Below are 17,059 nucleotides of genomic sequence, written 5' to 3'. Positions count from 1 at the left end.
TTCCTTACTATTCCATTCTCCATTCCATTCTCCATTCCATTCCATTCTCCATTCCATTCCATTCTCCATTCCATTCCATTCCCTTTCATTCTATTGTCCATTCCTTTCCATTCCATTCCATTCTCCATTCCATTCCATTCCATTCTCTATTCCAGTCCATTCTCCATTCTTTCCATTCTATTCCATTCTTCATTCCATTTTCCATTCCATTCCATTCCATTCTTCATTCCATTCAATCCCACTCCATTCTGCATTCCATTCCATTCCATTCTCCATTCCATTCAATTCCATTCTCCATTGCATTTCATTCTCCATTGCATTCCATTCTCTATTCCATTCCATTCCATTCCGTTCTGCATTCCATTCCATTCTCCTTTCCAGTCCATTTCATGCTCCATTCCATTCTGAATTCCATTCCATTCCAGTCTCCTTTCCATTCCATTCTCCATTCCATTGTATTTTAAATTCCATTCCATTCTCCATTCCATTCAATTCCTTTCTCCATTCCAGTCCATTCTCTGCTCATTTCCATTCCATTCTCCATTCAATTCTCTATTCCATTCCATTCCATTCTTCATTTCATTCCATTCCTTTTCATTCCATTCTTCTTTGCATTCCATTCCATTTCATTCCAATCCATTTCATTCTCCATTGTATTCCATTCTACATACCATTCTTCATTCCATTCTATTTTATATTCCCTTTTCTTTTCCTTTCTGTTCTCCATTCCATTTCTTTCCACAGTATTTTACATTCCATTCCATTCGATTCCATTCTCCAATCCATTACGTTCCCTTCAATTCTCCATTCCATTCCATCCATTCCATTCTCCATTCCATTCCATTCTATTCCATTCTCCATTGCATTCCATTCATATCCACTCTGCATTCTATTCTATTCTTGATTCCGTTCCATTCCATTCTCCATTTCATAACATTCCATTCTCCATTCCATTCCATTCTACATTCCATTTCATTTGACATTTCATTCTCTGTTCCATTTCATTCTCCATTCCTTTCCTTTCCATTACATTCTGCAATCTGTTCCCTTCCATTCCATTCTGTATTCCGTCCCAATTAGTTCCATTCTCCATTCCATTCCATTCTTGATTCCATTCCATTCTCCATTGGATTCCATTCCATTCTATTCTCCATTCCGTTCAATTCCATTCTCCTTTCCACTCCGTTCTTTATTCCATTCCGTTCTCCATACCATTCAATTCTTTTCTCCATTACGTTCTATTCCATTCTGTTCACCATTCCATTCCATTCTCCATTTCGTTCCATTCCGTTTTCCATTGTGTTGCATTCTCCATTCCACTATATTCCGTTCTCCATTCTGTTACATTCTGTTCTCCATTTCATTCCATTCCTTTCTCCATTCCATTCCATTTCTTTCCATTCTCCATTCCACTCCGTTATCCATTCCCTTCCATTCCTTTCTCCATTCCTTTCCATTCTCTGTTCATTTCTATTCCATTCCATTCCATTCTCCACTCAATTCTCCAATCCACTCTCTATTCCATTCCATTCCATTATTCATTTCATTCCATTCCATTCCATTCCATTCCATTTTACATACCATTCTCCATTCCATTCCAATTTACATTCCATTCTCCATTCCATTCTTCATTTTGCTCCTTTCCATTGCATTCCACAGTCATTTCCATTCCATTCCATTGTGCCTTCTGTTCCCCTCAATTCCATTCTGAATTCAATTCCATTTTCCATTCGATTCCTATCTATTCTCCTTTCCACAGGTTTCTTCATTCAATGCCGTTCTGTTCTCCCTTCCATTCCATTCTGTTCTCCACTACATTCCGTCCTCCATTCCATTCCATTCTCCACCCAATTCCATTCCATTCCCCATTCTGTTCCATTCCATTCCATTGCATTCTACATTCCATTCCATTCTCCCGTCCATTCCATTCCATTCTCCATTCCATTCCATTCCATTCTCCATTCCTTTCCATTCTCTTCTCCATTCCATTCTGTTCCATTCCATTCTCCATTCTATTCTCCATTCCATTCCATTCTCCATTCCATTCCATTCTATTCCATTCACCATTCCATTCCATTCCATTCTCCATTCTATTCTCCATTCCATTCTCCATTCTATTCCATTCATTTCTCTATTCCATTCTATCCCATTACATTCTCCATTCCATTCCATTCCATTCTCCACTGCATTCCCTTCCAATCTCCATTCCATTCTTCAGTGTATTTTCCTTTCCTTTCCATTCTCTTTCCTTTTCACTACACTCTCCATTCCATTCGATTCCATTCTTCATTCCATTCCATTCTCCATTTTATTCTCTTCCATTCCATTTTGGATTCCATTCCATTTCATTCCATTCTCCATCCCATTCAGTTCCATTTTCCATTCCATTCCATTCCATTCTTCCATTCCATTCTCCATTCTATTCTCCATTCCATTCAATTCCATTCCATTCTCCATTCTATTCCATTCATTTCTCTATTCCATTCTATCCCATTACATTCTCCATTCCATTCCATTCCATTGTCCACTGCATTCCCTTCCAATCTTCATTCCATTCTTCAGTGTATTTTCCTTTCCTTTCCATTGTCTTTCCTTTTCACTCCACTCTCCATTCCATTCGATTCCATTCTTCATTCCAATCCATTCTCCATTTTATTCCGTTCCATTCCATTTTACATTCTATTCCATTTCATTCCATTCTCCATTCCGTTCTGTTCCATTTTCCATTCCATTCCATTCCATTCAATTGTCAATTCCATTCCATTCTGCATTCCGTTCCATTCTCCATTCTCCATTCCATTCCATTCTCCATTTCATTCCATCCCATTCCATTTTTCATTCCGTTCCATTCCATTCCATTCCATTCCAATCCTTTCTCCATTCCATCCCATTCCATTCTCTATTCCACTCCATTTCATTCCGTTCTGCATTCCATTCTCCTTTCCAGTCCATTCCATTCTCCTTTCCTGTCCATTCAATTCTCCATTCCATTCCATTCTTAATTCCATTCCATTCCATTCCTTTCTCCATTCCATTCTATTCTTAATTCCATTACATTCTCTATTCCTTTCCATTCCTTTCGATTCTCCATTCCATTCCATTCCTTTGCATTCTCCATTCCATTCCACTTTATTCTACATTCCATTCCATTCTCATTTCAGATCCGTTCTATTCCGTGTCATTCTCCAATCCATTCTCCATTCCATTTCGTTCCATTCTTCATTTAATTCCATTGCATTCCTTTCTCCTTTCAATGCCAGATTTTTCTCCATTCCATTCCTTTCCATTCTCCATTACATTCCTTTCTCCATTCCATTCTATTCTCCATTCCATTCCATTCCGTTCTCAATTCCATTCCATTCTCTACTCATTTCCATTCCATTCTCCATTCCATTCTCTATTCCATTCCATTCCATTCTCCATTTCATTCCATTCCTTTTCATTCCATTGTTCATTCCATTCTATTCCATTCTCCATTCCATTCCATTTCATTCTCTATTCCATTCCATTCCATACTCCATTCCATTCCATTCTCCATTCTTTTCCATTGCATTCCTTTCTATATTCCATTCCATTCCATTTTATTGCATTCCATTCCATTCATTCTCCATTCCATTTAATTCCGTTGTCCGTTCCCTTCCTTTTCATTCCACTCTGCATTCCATTCCATTTCATTCCATTCTCTATTCCATTCCATTCTGAATTCCATTCCATTTTCCTTTCTATTCCATTTTCCATTCCATTCCATTCCATTCTCCATTCCATTCCATTCCATTCTCTATTCCAGGCCATTCTCCATACTTTTCCATTTTATTCCATTCTCCATTCCATTCCTTTCCATTTTCCATTTCGTTCCATTCCATTCTGCATTCAATTCTTTCCACTTCTTTCTGCATTCCATTCCATTCTATTCTCCATTCCATTCAATTCCATTCTGTATTGCATTCCATTCTCTGTTCCATTCCATTCTCTATTCCATTCCATTCCATTCTCCATTCCATTCCATTCTCCTTTCCAGTCCATTCCATGCTCCATTCCATTCCACTCTTAATTCCATTCCATTCCATTCTCCATTTCATTCTGTTCTTAATTTTATTACATTCTCCCTTCCATTCCATTCCATTCTCCATTCCATTCTATGTTGTTCTCCATTCTCTTCTGTTCCTTTCCATTCTCCATTCTTTTCTCCGTTTCATTCTATTCTCTATTCCATTCCATTCTATTCCATTCTCCATTCCATTCCATTCTCCATTCTATTCTCCATTGCATTCCGTTCCATTCCATACTCCATTCCATTCTATTCCATTCTCCATTGTATTCTCCATTGCATTCCATTCCATTCAATTCTCCATTCTATTCTCCATTCCATTCCATTCCATTCAATTCTCCATTCTATTCTCCATTTCATTCCATTCTCCATTCCTTTCCATTTCATTGTCCATTCCATTCAATTCTCCACTGCATTCCATTCCAATCTCCATTCCATTCTTCAGTTTATTTTACTTTCTGTTCCATTCTCTTTCCTTTCCACTCCACTCTCCATTCCATTTGATTCCATTCTTCATTCTATTCCATTCTCCATTTTATTCCTTTCCATTCCATTTTACATTCCATTCCATTTCATTCCATTCTCCATTCCATTCAGTTCCATTTTCCATTCCGTTCAATTCTTTCAATTGTCTATTCCATTCCATTCTCCATTCCGTTCCACTCTCCATTCTCCATTCCATTCCATTCTCCATTCTATTCCATCCCATTCCATTTCATTTCATTCCATTCCACTCTCCATTCCATTTCATCACATTTCATTCTGAATTCCATTCCATTTCATCACATTTCATTCTGAATTCCATTCCATTCTTTTCCAATCATTTCTCCATTCCATCCCATTTCATTCTCTATTCCACTCAATTTCACTCCGTTCTGCATTCCATTCTCCATTCCATTCTCCTTTCCAGTCCAATCCATTCTCCATTCCATTCCATTATTAATTCCATTCCTTTCCATTCTTCATTCCATTCCATTCTCCATTCCATTCAATTCTAAACTCCTTTACATTCTCTATTCCATTCCATTCCTTTCCATTCTCCATTCCATTCCATTCCTTTGCATTCTTCTTTCCATTCCATTTTATTCTACATTCCATTCCATTCTCATTTCAGCTCCATTCTATTCCTTGCCATTCTCCATTCCATTCTCCTTTCCATTTCGTTCCATTCTTCATTAAATTCCATTGCATTCCTTTCTCTATTCCATGCCAGTTTTTTCTCCATTCCATTCCTTTCCATTTTCTATTCCATTCCATTCTCCTTTCCATTCTATTCTCCATTCCATTCCATTTCTTCCTCCGTTCCCTTCCATTCTCTATTCATTTCCATTCTATTCTCCATTCCATTCCATTCTTAATTTCATTTGATTCTTTTTCATTCCATTGTTCATTCCATTCCATTCCATTCCATTCTCAATTCCATTCCATTTCATTCTCCATTCCATTCCATTCCATCCTCCTTTCCTTTCTATTCTCCAGTCAGTTCCATTCCATTCCATTCTCCATTCTTTTCCATTGCATTCCATTCTATATTGCTTTCCATTCCTTTCTATTGCATTCAGTTCTCCATTCCATTCCATTGTCCATTCCATTCCTTTTTATTCCACTCTGCATTCCATTCCATTCCATTCTGCATTTCATTGCATTCTCCATTTCATTCCATTTCATTCCTTTCTCTATTCCATTCCATTCCATTCTGAATTCCATTCCATTTTCCTTTCTATTCCATTCTCCATTCCATTCTCTGTTCCATTCCATTCTCCATTCCATTCCATTCCCTTTTATTACATTCTCCATTCCATTCCATTCTCCATTCCATTCAATTCCATTCTCTATTCCAGTCCATTCTCCATTCCTGTCTCCATTTTTCATTCCATTTCATTCCTTTCTCCATTCCATTCAATTCTCCATTCCATTCCATTTCATTCTCCATTCCATTCCATACTGCATTCCTTTCCATTCTCCAGTGAGTTCCATTCCATTCCATTCTCCATTCTTTTTCATTGCATTCCATTCCATTGTCCTTTCCATTCCATTCTATTGCATTCCATTCTCCATTCCATTCCATTCCATTGTCCTTTCCATTCCATTCTCCATTCCGTTCCATTCTCCATTCTTCGTTCCATTCCATTTTCCTTTCTATTCCATTTTCCATTCTATTCCATTCTCCATTCCATTCCATTCTCCATTCCATTCCGTTCCCTTTCATTGCATTCTCCTTTCCCTTCCTTTCCATTCTCCATTCCATTCTGTATTCCAGTCCATTCTCCTTTCCTTTCCATTCTCTTCCATTCTCCATTGCATTCCATTCCATTTTCCATTCTGTTCCATTCCATTCTGCATTCCATTCCATCCCATTCCATTCTGCATTCCATTCCACTCTCCATTCCATTCAATTCCATTCTCCTTTGCATTCCATTGTCCATTCCATTCCATTCTCCTTTCCATTCCATTCTATACTCCATTCCATTCCATTCTTAATTCCATTTCATTCCATTCTCCATTCCATTCTCCATTCCATTCTGTTCTAAATTCCTTTACATTCTCCATTCCTTTCTCCATTCCATTCCATTCTCTGTTCATTTCCATTTCATTCTCCATGCAATTCTCCATTCCATTCTCTATTCCATTCCATTCCATTCTTCATTCCATTCCATTCCATTCCATTCCATTCCAATCTATTCCATTCTCCATACTATTCCATTCTACATACCATTCTCCATTCCATTCTATTTTATATTCCCTTTTCTTTTCCATTCTATTCTGCATTCCGTTTCCTTCCCTAGTATTCTACAATCCATTTTATTCCATTCCATTCTTCATTCTGTTCCACTCAATTCCATTTTACATTCCATTCCATTCTCCATTCCTTTCCATTCCATTCTCCATTCCATTAACTTCCATTCTCCATTCAATTCTGTTTCATTTTCCCTTTCGTTCCATTTCATTGTCCATTCCATTCCATTCTCCATTCCGTTCCATTCCATTCTCCATTCCATTCCATTCTCCATTCGTTTTGATCCCATTCTCCAATCCATTACATTCCCTTAAATTCTCCATTCCATTCCATTCATTCCATTCTCCATTCCATTGCTTTCTATTCCATTCTCCATTGCATTGCATTCCATTCATTTTCATTCTGCATTCTATTCTATTCTTCATTCCGCTCCATTCCATTCTCCATTTCATAATATTCCATTCTCCATTCCATTCGATTCAACATTCCATTGCATTCTACATTGCATTCTCTGTTCCATTTCATTCTCCAGTCGTTTCCTTTCCATTACATTCTACAATCTGTTCCGATTAATTCCATTCTCCATTCCATTCCATTCTCCATTGGATTCCATTCCATTCCATTCTCCATTCCATTCAATTCCATTCTCCTTTCCACTCTGTTCTTTATTCCACTCCGTTCTCCATACTATTCCATTCTGTTCTCCATTCCATTCCATTACATTCTGTTCACCATTCCATTGCATTCTCCCTTTCTTTCCCTTCTGTTTTCCATTCTGTTGCATTCTCCATTCCACTATATTCCGTTCTCCATTCTGTTACATTCCATTATCCATTCCATTCCATTCCTTTTTTCCATTCCATTCCATTTCTTTCCATTCTCCATTCCACTCCATTCTCCATTCCCTTCCATTACTTTCTCCATTCCATTCCATTCTCTGTTCATTTCCATTCCATTCCATTCCATTCTCCACTCAATACTCCAATTCATTCTCTATTACATTCCGTCCCATTATTCATTCCATTCCATTCCATTCCATTCCATTCCATTCCATTCCATTCCATTCCATTCTTCATTCCATTCCATTCTGCATAACATTCTATATTCCATTCCATTACATTCCATTCTCCATTCCATTCTCCATTTTGCTCCTTTCCATTGCATTCCACTGTCATTTCCATTCCATTCCATTCTGCATTCTGTTCACCTCAATTCCATTCTGCATTCGATTCCAATCTATTCTCCTTTCCACACCTTTCTTCATTCAATTCTGTTCTGTTCTCTATTCCATTCCATTCTGTTCTCCATTGCATTCCGTCCTCCATTCCATTCCGTTCTCCACCCAATTTCATTCCATTCTCCATTCCGTTCCATTCCATTCCATTGCATTCTACATTCCATTCCATTCTCCCTTCTGTTCCGTTCCATTCTCCATTCCATTCCATTCTTTTCTCCATTCCATTGTGTTCTATTCCATTCTCCATTCTATTCTCCATTCCATACCATTCTCCATTCCATTCCATTCAATTCTGTTCCCCATTCAATTCCATTCCGCATTCTATTCTCCATTCCATTCTCCATTCCATTCCATTCCATTCTCCATTCAATTCCATTCCATTCTTCATTCCATTCTATTCCACTACATTCTCCATTCCATTCTATTCCATTCCATTCTCCACTTCATTCCATTCCAATCTCCATTCCATCCTTCAGTGTATTTTCCTTTCCGTTCCTTTCTGTTTCCTTTCCATTCCACTCTTCATTCCATTCGATTCCATTCTTCATTCCATTCCATTCTCCATTTGATTCTGTTTCCCTTCCATTTTACATTCCATTCCATTTCATTCCATTCTCCATTCCGTTCAGTTCCGTTTTCCTTTCCATTCCATTGTCTATTCCATTCCGTTCTCCATTCCATTCAGTTCTCCATTCTCAGTTACATTCCATTCTCCATTTCTTTCCATCCCATTCCATTTTCCATTCCGTTTTGTTCCATTCTATTCCACTCTCAATTCCGTTCCTTCACATTCCATTCTGAATTCCATTCCATTCCATTCCAGTCCTTTCTCTATTCCATCCCATTCCATTCTCTATTCCACTCCATTACATTCTGTTCTTCATTCTCTTCTCCTTTCCATTCTCCTTTTCAGTCCATTCCATTCTCCATTCCATTCCATTCTTAATTCCATTCCATTGCATTCTCCATTCTATTCCATTCTCCATTCCATTCTATTCTAAATTCCATTACATTCTTTTTTTCATTCCATTCCTTTCCATTCTCCATTCCATTCCATTCCTTTGCATCCTCCATTCCATTCCATTCTCATTTCAGCTCCATTCTATTCCATGCCATTCTCCAGGCCATTCTCCATTCCATTTCGTTTCCTTCTTCATTTAATTCCATTGCATTCCTTTCTCCATTCCATGCCAGTTTTTTCTCCATTCTCTTCTGTTCCCTTCCATTCTCCATTCCATTCTCCATTCCATTCCGTACCTTTCGCCTTTCCTTTCTATTCTCTATTCATTTCCATTCCATACTTCATTCCATTCTCTATTCCATTCCATTCCATTCTTCATTTCATTCCATTCCTTTTCATTCCATTGTTCATTCCATTGTTCATTCCATTCCATTCCATTCTCCATTTCATTCCATTCTCCATTTCATTCGATTTCATTCTCCATTCCATTCCATTCTGCATTCCATTCCATTCGATTTCATTCTCCATTCCATTCCATACTCCATTCCCTTCCATTCTCCAGTCACTTCCATTCCATTCCATTCTCCATTCTTTTCCATTGCATTCCATCCTATATTCCATTCCTTTCCATTCTATTGCATTCCATTCCATTCTCCATTTCATTCCTGTCTCCATTTCATTCCATTTTATTCCATTCTCTATTCCATTACATTGTGAATTCCAATCCATTTTCCTTTCTATTCCATTCTCCATTCCATTCCATTCACTTTCATTCCATTCTCCATTCCTTTCCATTCCATTCTTCATTCCATTCCGTTCTCTATTCCAGTCTATTCTCCATTCCTTTCCATTCTATTCCATTCTCCATTCCATTCCATTCCATTTTCCATTCCGTTCCATTCCATTCTGTATTCCATTCCATCTCATTCCATTCTGTATTTCATTCCATTCCATTCTCCATTCCATTCCATTTCATTCTCCATTGCATTCCATTCTCTATTCCATTCCATTCCATTCCGTTCTGCATTCCATTCTCCATTCCATTCCGTTCTCCTTTCCAGTCCATTCCATACTCCATTCCATTCCATTCTCCATTTCATTCTATTCTAATTTCGATTACATTCTCTTTTCCATTCCATTCCATTCATTTCTCCATTCCATTCTGTTCCATTCCCTTCTCGATTCTATTCTCCATTCCATTCCATTCCATTCTCCATTCAATTCTATTCTATTCCGTTCCATTCCATTCCATTCTCCATTGTATTCTGCATTGCATTCCATTCCATTCCATTCTCCATTCCATTCTCTATACCATTCTATTCCATTACATTCTCCATTCCATTCCATTCTCCACTGCATTTCATTCCAATCTCCATTCCATTCATTAGTGTGTTTTTCTTTCCGTTCCATTCTCTTTCGTTTCCATTCCACTCTCCATTCCATTCGATTCCTTTCTTCATTCCATTCCATTCTCCATTTTACATTCCATTCCATTTCATTCCATTCTCCATTCCATAGTCCGTTCCATTCCTTTTCATTCCACTCTGCATTCCATTCCATTCCATTCTCCATTTCATTCCATTCCATTCCATTCTCTATTTTATTCCATTCCATTCCATTCTGAATTCCATTCCATTTTCCATTCTGTTCCGTTCAATTCCATTCCATTCCACTCTCCATTCCATTCAATCACATTCCATTCTGAATTCCATTCTGTTCCATTCCATTCCTTTCTCCATTCCATCCCATTCCATTCTCTATTCTACTCCATTTCATTCCGTTCTGCATTCCAGTCTCCATTCCATTCTCCTTTTCAGTCTACTGCATTCTCCATTCCATTCCATTCCATTGTCCATTCCATTCCTTTTAATTCCACTCTGCATTCAATTCCATTCCATTCCATTCTCCATTTCAATCCATTCCATTCCATTATCTATTCCATTCCATTCCATTCCGAATTCCATTCCATTTTCCTTTCTATTCCATTCTCCATTCCATTCTCCATTCTGTTCCATTCTCCATTCCATTCCATTTCCTTTAATACCATTCTCCATTCCTTTCCAATCCATTCTATTCCATTGTCCATTCCATTCCATTCCATTCTCTATTCCAGTCCATTCTCCATTCCTTTCCGTTCTATTGCATACTCCATTCCATTCCATTCCATTTTCCATTCCATTCCATTCTGCATTCCATTCCATCCCATTCCAATCTGCATTACATTCCATTCCATTCTCCATTCCATTCAATTTCATTCTCCATTGCATTCCATTCTCCATTCCATTCTCTATTCCATTCCATTCCATTCCGTTCTGCATTTCATTCTCCATTCCATTCCATTCTCTTTTTCAGTCCATTCCATGCTCCATTCCATTCCATTCTTAATTCGATTCCATTCCATTCTCCATTCCATTCTATTCAAAATTCCATTACATTCTCCCTTCCATTCCATTACATTCTCCATTCCATTCCATTCTTTTCTCCATTCCATTCTGTTCCATTCCATTCTCCATTCTATTCTCCATTCTATTCCATTCCATTCCATTCTATGCCATTCTCCATTCCATTCCATTCTCCATTCTATTCTACATTGCATTCAATTCCTTTCCATTCTCCATTCAATTCCATTTCATTCTCTATTCCATTCTATTCCTTTACATTCTCCATTCCATTCCATTCTTCAATGCATTCCCTTCCAATTTCCATTCCATTCTTCAGTGTATTTTCCTTTCCATTCCATTCTCTTTCCTTTCCACTCCACTCTCCATTCCATTCAATTCCATTTTTCATTCCATTCTATTCTCCATTTTATTCCTTTCCATTTCACTTTACATTCCATTCCATTTGATTCCATTCTCCATTCCGTTCAGTTCCATTTTCCATTCCATTCCATTCCATTTTCTATTGCATTCCATTCTCCATTTCGTTCCGTTCTCCATTCTGCATTCCATTCCATTCTCCATTACATTCTCCATTCTGTTCCGTTCCATTGCATTCCATTCCACTCCCCATTCCTTTCTATCACATTCCATTATGAATTCCATTCCATTCCGTTCCAATCCTTTCTCCATTCCATCCCATTTCGTTTGCTATTCCACTCCATTACATTCCGTTCTGCATTCCATTCTCCATTCCATTCTCCTTTCCCATCTATTGCATTCTCCATTTCATTACATTGTTAATTCCATTCAATTCCATTCTCCATTCCATTCCATTCCATTGTCTGTTCCATTCTTTTTTATTCCACTCTGCATTCCTTTCCATTCCATTCTCCATTTCCTTCCATTCATTTCATTCCATTCCATTCCATTCTCTTTTCCATTCCATTCTGAATTCGATTCCATTTTCCTTTCTATTCCATTCTCCATTCCATTCTCCATTCCATTCCATTCTCCATTCCGTTCCATTCACTTTCATTCCATTCTCCATTCCATTCCATTCCATTCCGTTCTCTATTCCAGTCAGTTCTCCATTCCTTTCCATTCTATTCCATTCCATTCCATTTTCCATTGCATTCCATTCCATTCCATTCCATTCTGCATTCCATTCCATCCCATTCCATTCTTCATTCCATTCCATCCCATTCCATTCTGCATTCCATTCCATTCCATTCTCCATTCCATTCCATTCCATTTTCCATTGCATTCCATTCTCCATTTCATTCCATTCTCTATTCCATTCCATTCCGTTCTGCATTCCATTCTCCATTCCATTCCATTCTCCATTTTATTCTATTCAAAATTCCATTACCTTCCCCCTTCCATTCCATTCCATTCTCCATTCCATTCCATTAATTTCTCCATTCCATTCTGTTCCATTCCATTCTCCATTCTATTCTCCATTCCATTCCATTCTGCATACCATTCCATTCTATGCCATTCTCCATTCCATTCCATTCTCCATTCTATTCTCCATTGCATTCAATTCCTTTCTCTTCTCCATTCAATTCCATTCCGTTCTCTATTCCATTGTATTCCATTACATTCTCCATTCCATTCCATTCTCTAATGCATTCCATTCCAATCTCCATTCCATTCTTTAGTGTATTTTCCTTTCCGTTCCATTCTCTTTCCTTTCCACTCCACTCTGCAATCCATTCGATTCCATTCTTCATTCCATTCCATTCTCCATTTTATTCCATTCCATTCCATTTTACATTCCATTCCATTCTCCTTTCTATTCATTTCCATTTTCCATTCCATTCCATTCAATTTTCTATTCCATTCCATTCTCCATTCCATTCCATTCTCCATTCTCCATTCCATTCCATTCTCCATTCCATTCCATCCCATTCCATTTTCCATTTCGTTCCATTCTATTGAATTCCATTCCACTCCCCATTCCATTCCATCACATTCCATTCTGAATTCCATTCCATTCCGTTCCAATCCTTTCTCCATTCCATCCCATTACATTCTCTATTCCACTCCAATTCATTCCGTGCTGCATTCCATTCTCCATTCCATTCTCCATTCCATTCTCCTTTCCAGTCCATTCCATTCTCCATTCCATTCCATTCTTAATTCCATTCCATTCTATTCTCCATTCCATTCCATTCTCCATTCCATTCCTTTTTATTCCACTCTGCATTCCTTTCCATTCCATTCCATTCTCCATTTCATTCTATTCTCCATTCCATTTTCCATTCTATTCCATTCTCCATTCCATTCCATTCCATTCACTTTCATTCCATTCTCCATTCCTTTCCATTCTGTTCTCCATTTCATTCCTTTCCATCCCGTTCTCTATTCCAGTCCATTCTCCATTCCATTCCATTTTCCATTCCGTTTCATTCCATTCCATTCTATCCCATTCCTTTCTGCATTCCATTCCATTCCATTATCCATTCTATTCAATTCCATTCTCCATTGCATTCAATTCTCCATTCCATTCTCCATTCCATTCCATTCTCTCTTCCATTCCATTCCATTCCATTCTGCATTCCATTCTCCATTCCATTCCATTCTCCTTTCCAGTCCATTCCATGCTCCATTACATTCCATTCTTAATTCCATTCCATTCAATTCTCCATTCCATTCCATTCTCCATTCCATTCTGTTCTGAATTTCATTACCTTCTCTCTTCAATTCCATTCCAGTCTCCATTTCATTCCATTCTATTATCCATTCCATTCTGTTCCATTCCATTCTCCATTCTATTCTCCATTCCATTCTGTTCCATTCTATTATCCATTCCATTCCATTCTATTCGATTCTCCATTGCATTCTATTGCATTCCATTCTATTCTCCATTCTGTTCTCCATTCCATTCCATTCCATTCTCCATTCCATTCCATTCTCTATTCCATTCTATTCCATTGTATTCTCCATTCCATTCCGTTGTCCACTGCATTCCATTCCAAACTCCATTCCATTCTTCAGTGTATTTTCCTTTCCGTTCCATTCTCTTTCTTTTCCACTCCACTCTCCATTCCATTCGATTCCATCTTCATTCCATTCCATTCTCCATTTTATTCCGTTCCATTGCATTTTCCATTCCATTCCATTTCATTCCATTCTCCATTCCATTCAGTTCCATTTTCCATTCCATTCAATTGTCTATTCCATTCGATTCTCCATTCCGTTCTGTTCTGCATTCTCCATTCCATTCCATTCCATCCCATTCCATTTTTAATTCCATTCCATTGAATTCCACTTTCCTTTCCATTCCACTCTCCATTCCATTCCATGACATTCCTTTTTGAATTCCATTCCATTCCATTCCAAGCCTTTCTCCATTCCATCCCATTCCATTCTCTATTCCACTCCATTTCATTCCGTTCTGCATTCCGTTCCCCATTCCATTCTCCTTTCCAGTCCATTCCATTCTCCATTCCATTCTTAATTCCATTCAATTCCATTCTCCATTCCATTGCATTCTCCATTCCATTGTATTCTCTGTTCTATTCTATTCTAAATTCCATTACTTTCTCTATTCCATTCAATTCCTTTCCATTCTCCATTCCATTCCATTCCTTTGCATTCTCCATTCCATTGCATTTTATTCTACATTCCATTCCATTCTCATTTCGGCTCCTTTCTATTCCGTGCAATTCTCCATTCCATTCTCCATTCCGTTTTGTTCCATTTTTCATTTAATTCCATTGCATTCCTTTCTCCATTCCATGCCAGTTTTTTCTCCATTCCATTCCATTCCTTTCCATTCTCCATTCCATTCCATTCTGCATTCCATTCTATTCTTCATTCCATTCCATTCCTTTCTCCATTCCATTCCATTCTCTATTCATTTCCATTCTATTCTGCATTCCGTTCTCTATTCCATTCTTCATTTCATTCCATTTCTTTTCATTACATTCTTCATTGCATTCCATTCCATTCCATACTCCATTCCTTTCCATTCTCCAGTCAGTTCCATTCCATTCCAATCTCCATTGTTTTCCACTGCATTCCATTCTATATTGCATTCCATTCCATTCTATTGCTTTCCATTCCATTCCATTCTCCATTCCATTGTCCGTTCCATTCCTTTTCATTCCACTCTGCATTCCATTCCATTCCATTCCATTTTCCATTTCATTCCATTCTCCTTTTCATTCCATTCCATTCCATTTCTTTCTGAATTCCATTCCATTTTCCTTACTATTCCATTCTCCATTCCATTCTCCATTCCATTCCATTCTCCATTCCATTCCATTCTCCATTCCATTCCATTCCCTTTCATTCTATTGTCCATTCCTTTCCATTCCATTCCATTCTCCATTCCATTCCATTCCATTCTCTATTCCAGTCCATTCTCCATTCTTTCCATTCTATTCCATTCTTCATTCCATTTTCCATTCCATTCCATTCCATTCTTCATTCCATTCAATCCCACTCCATTCTGCATTCCATTCCATTCCATTCTCCATTCCATTCAATTCCATTCTCCATTGCATTTCATTCTCCATTGCATTCCATTCTCTATTCCATTCCATTCCATTCCGTTCTGCATTCCATTCCATTCTCCTTTCCAGTCCATTTCATGCTCCATTCCATTCTGAATTCCATTCCATTCCAGTCTCCTTTCCATTCCATTCTCCATTCCATTCTATTTTAAATTCCATTCCATTCTCCATTCCATTCAATTCCTTTCTCCATTCCAGTCCATTCTCTGCTCATTTCCATTCCATTCTCCATTCAATTCTCTATTCCATTCCATTCCATTCTTCATTTCATTCCATTCCTTTTCATTCCATTCTTCTTTGCATTCCATTCCATTTCATTCCAATCCATTTCATTCTCCATTGTATTCCATTCTACATACCATTCTTCATTCCATTCTATTTTATATTCCCTTTTCTTTTCCTTTCTGTTCTCCATTCCATTTCTTTCCACAGTATTTTACATTCCATTCCATTCGATTCCATTCTCCAATCCATTACGTTCCCTTCAATTCTCCATTCCATTCCATCCATTCCATTCTCCATTCCATTCCATTCTATTCCATTCTCCATTGCATTCCATTCATATCCACTCTGCATTCTATTCTATTCTTGATTCCGTTCCATTCCATTCTCCATTTCATAACATTCCATTCTCCATTCCATTCCATTCTACATTCCATTTCATTTGACATTTCATTCTCTGTTCCATTTCATTCTCCATTCCTTTCCTTTCCATTACATTCTGCAATCTGTTCCCTTCCATTCCATTCTGTATTCCGTCCCAATTAGTTCCATTCTCCATTCCATTCCATTCTTGATTCCATTCCATTCTCCATTGGATTCCATTCCATTCTATTCTCCATTCCGTTCAATTCCATTCTCCTTTCCACTCCGTTCTTTATTCCATTCCGTTCTCCATACCATTCAATTCTTTTCTCCATTACGTTCTATTCCATTCTGTTCACCATTCCATTCCATTCTCCATTTCGTTCCATTCCGTTTTCCATTGTGTTGCATTCTCCATTCCACTATATTCCGTTCTCCATTCTGTTACATTCTGTTCTCCATTTCATTCCATTCCTTTCTCCATTCCATTCCATTTCTTTCCATTCTCCATTCCACTCCGTTATCCATTCCCTTCCATTCCTTTCTCCATTCCTTTCCATTCTCTGTTCATTTCTATTCCATTCCAT

Source organism: Aotus nancymaae, unplaced genomic scaffold (genome assembly GCF_030222135.1).
Source record: "Aotus nancymaae isolate 86718 unplaced genomic scaffold, 86718_ANA_hifiasm-v0.15.2.pri h1tg000058l, whole genome shotgun sequence".
Classification (NCBI taxonomy): Eukaryota; Metazoa; Chordata; class Mammalia; order Primates; family Aotidae; genus Aotus; species Aotus nancymaae.
This window is presented reverse-complemented; position numbering follows the sequence as displayed.